General features: G+C 36.5%; 1 non-coding gene across 1 annotated transcript; it reads left to right on the top strand.

The window, feature by feature from the left end:
- The first annotated feature begins 807 nt into the window (after positions 1-807).
- LOC127743668 (small nucleolar RNA R71) lies at positions 808-916 on the top strand. Its single transcript, XR_008005052.1, has one exon. It is a non-coding gene; the product is annotated as a small nucleolar RNA R71 (small nucleolar RNA).
- Positions 917-3,773: the final 2,857 nt, after the last annotated feature.

The following is a 3,773-nucleotide window of genomic DNA, read 5'->3' as shown; positions in this document are numbered from 1 at the left end:
GGCGTTCAATGCCATCTGAGTTTCTCCAGATTTGGACTCATCCTCTGTGGTGATGGCCTTGTACTCTTCTCTTGGGTTCACTTCAGTGTTACTAGGAAGAGTGTCAGGAGGAGTCTCAGGGATTCTTTTGCTCAGTTGACCAACTTGTACCTCCAAATTTCTAATGGAGGACCTTGTTTCAATAATAAAATTGTGAGTGGTCTAGAGAGGTTGGACACTATAGTTACTAAGTCAGAAAGGCTCTGCTTAGGAGTCTCCATATTACCTTGAGAAGATGGGAATGTGGCCTATTCTTGATCCTGTTTTGGGTTCTTCTACCTTGATTATTGTTGAAGCTTTACTGAGGCTTCTGTTGATCCTTTCATGAAAAGTAAGGATGGTTCCTCCATGGGGGATTGTAGGTGTTTCTATAGGGTTCTCCCATGTAATTCACCTCTTCTATGGTGGATTGGTCAGGATCATATGCTTCTACTTCAGAGGAAGCTTCTTGAGTGCTGCCAGCTGCCGCTTGCATTCTAGTCAAATGCTGACAGATCATATTGACCTGCTGGGTCAAGATCTTGTACTGAGCAAATATGGCATTCAGAGTGTCTACTTTAAGAACTCCTTTCTTCTGAGGCACCCCACTGTTCACAGGGTTTCTCTCAAAGGTGTACATAAATTGGTTATTTGCACCCATCTCAATGAGTTCTCTTGTCTCTTTAAGCATTTTCTTCAGGTGGAGTGATCTACCAGTAGAACTGTCCAAAGATATTTTGGACATCTCAGAAAGACCATCATAGAAAATACCTAGGATAGACCATTCTGAGAGCATGTCAGGAGGACATCTCCTGATCAGTTGCTTGTATCTTTCCCAAGCTTCATAGAGGGATTCACCTTCTCTTTGTCTAAAGGTTTGAACTTCTACTTTGATTTTGCTCATCATTTGAAGAGGAAATAATTTGGCCAAGAAAGCATTGACCAACTTTTCCTAAGAGTCTAGGGTCTCTTTAGGTTGGAAATCCAACCATATTTTAGCTCTGTCACTAACAGCAAAGGGAAAAAGCATAAGTCTGTAGACCTCTGAATCTACTCCATTGGTCTTAATAGTGTCACAGATTTGCAAGAATTCTGACAAGAATTGATGTGGATCTTCCAATGGAAGTCCATGGAACTTGCAATTCTGTTGCAGAAGAGAGACTAACTGAGGCTTAAGCACAAAGTTGTTAGCTCTAATGAAAGGTATGGAGATACTTCTTCCATAAAAATCAGAGGTAGGTATTGTGTTGTCACCAAGAACCTTTCTTGCCTCTCCTTCACGATTAGGTTCAGCTGCCATGCCTTCAGCTTCTTGTTCGAAATTTTCTGAGAGGTTTCTTCCAGAGTGTTGTACTTTGGCTTGTTGAAAATGCCTCCTTAGAGTTTTCTCAGGTTCAGGATCAGGTTTAAAAAGAGGTTCTTTATTTTTGTTCTTGGTCATAAACAAGAAAAAAAAATAAGAAAAAAGAAGAATGAGAGCTCTATATTCAAGAACAAAAGACTCCTGGTGAGATGTGAAGAAGAAAGGAAAGAAGAATGAAGATAGAGAGGAGAAAAGAATTCGAATAAGAGAGAAGAAGAATTCAAAAATTAGAAAGTAAAAGAGAAAATATTTTTTTATTTTTCTTTATTAATTAAATTCGAAAAATTAAAGTTAATTAAATAAAAAGATTTGAAAACTAAATGATGAATTTTCGAAAAAAAAAGAGATAGAAATAGAGAAGATATTTTCAAAAATTAGAAGAGAGAAGAATTAGTTAGGAAGTTTTGAAAAAGAAAAAAAGAGAAAACAAGTAACTAATTAAGGAAGATTTGAAAACAAGATAAGATAGAAGATTAGAAAAGATTTGAATTTAAAATTTAAAATTAGAAAAGATAAGATAGAAATTGAAAATATTTGAATTTAAAATTTGAAATTAGAAAAGATAAGATAAGAATTTGAAAAGATTTGAATAAGATTTGAAAAAGATAAGATTCGAAACTTGATTTTTGAAAAAGATTTTATTTTGAAATTTGAATTTTGAAAATTTAAATTTTAAATTTTGAAAATTGAATTTTAAAATTTGAATTTGAAATAAGATAAGATAAGATTTTTGAATTTTAAAGAAAGATAAAAAGATAACATAGTAGTTTAAAAAAGGTATGATTTTTGAAAAGATTTGATTTTGAAAATATTTGAGTTTGAAATTTAAAACTAAGATAAGATAAGATAATGATTTTGAAATTAAAATTTGAAATTACACTTCGCACTAATGAACCAGTGGTGGACGAAATTGTGACCCTCTTTGTATTTGCATGAGATTTATTTAATGGCTATTGATTATGTGTGGACACATCTCCGTTCATCTTAACCAGCAAGTGTACTGGGTCGTCCAAGTAATACCTTACGTGAGTAAGGGTCGATCCCACAGAGATTGTTGGTATGAAGCAAGCTATGGTCACCTTGTAAATCTCAGTCAGGCGGATTCAAGTATAATTGGATTATTGGTTTAAATTTGATTAATGGAAGAAATAGAAAATAAAGATAAATAAACTAAGATAGAAATACTTATGTAAATTAATGGTGAGAATTTTAGATAGGCGTATGGAGATGCTGTGCTCCTCTCGAATTTATACTTTCTTATTACATTCATCCAATCCTTCTTATTCCTTTCCATGGAAAGCTGTATGTAGGGCATCACTGTTGTCAATGGCTACATCCCATCCTCTCAGTGAAAATGGTCCTATGCTCTGTCACAGCATGGCTAATCATCTGTCGGTTCTCAATCAGGTTGGAATAGAATCCCTTGATTCTTTTGCGTCTGTCACTAACGCCCAGCCTTCAGGAGTTTGAAGCTCGTCACAGTCATTCAATACTGAAATCTTACTCGGAATACCACAGACAAGGTTAGACTTTCCAGATTCCCGGAATCCTACTCGGAATACCATAGACAAGGTTAGACTTTTCGGATTCCCATGAACGCTGCCATCTATCTAGCTTATACCACGAAGATTCTGTTGGGGAATCTAAGAGATATGCGCCCGGCCTAAGGTAGAATGGAAGTTGTTGTCAGTCACGTGCGTTCATAGGTGAGAATGATGATGAGTGTCATGGATCATCACATTCATCAAGTTGAAGTGCAACGTATATCTTGGAATAAGAATAAAAGAGACTTGAGTAGAAAATAATAGTAATTGTATTGAAACTTGAGGTACAGCAGAGCTCCACATCCTTAATCTATGGTGTGTAGAAACTCCACCGTTGAAAATACATAAGTGAAAGGTTCAGGCATGGCCGAGAGGCCAGCCCCCAGAATGATCAAAAGACTAAATGGCCAAAAGATGACTAATACACTAGTAAAAAGTCTTATTTATACTAAACTAGCTACTAGGGTTTACATGAGTAAGTAATTGATGCATAAATCCACTTCCGGGGCCCACTTGGTGTATGTTTGGGCTGAGCTTGATCTATCCACGAGCTGAGGCTTCTCTTGGAGTTGAACGCCAAGTTATAACGTGTTTTGGGCGTCCAACTCCGGGTTGTGACGTATTTCTGGCGTTTAACTCCAGACAGCAGCATGTACTTGGTGTTGAGCGCAACTTTACGTCATCAATTCCTGAATAAAGTATGGACTATTATATATTTCTGGAAAGCTCTGGATGTCTACTTTCCAAAGCCGTTGAGATCGCGCCATTTGGAGTTCTGTAGCTCTAGAAAATCCATTTTGAGTGCAGGGAGGTCAGATTCCAACAGCATCAGCAGTCCTTTTGTCAGC

Source organism: Arachis duranensis, chromosome 10 (genome assembly GCF_000817695.3).
Source record: "Arachis duranensis cultivar V14167 chromosome 10, aradu.V14167.gnm2.J7QH, whole genome shotgun sequence".
Taxonomy (NCBI): Eukaryota; Viridiplantae; Streptophyta; class Magnoliopsida; order Fabales; family Fabaceae; genus Arachis; species Arachis duranensis.
This window is presented reverse-complemented; position numbering and strand designations above follow the sequence as displayed.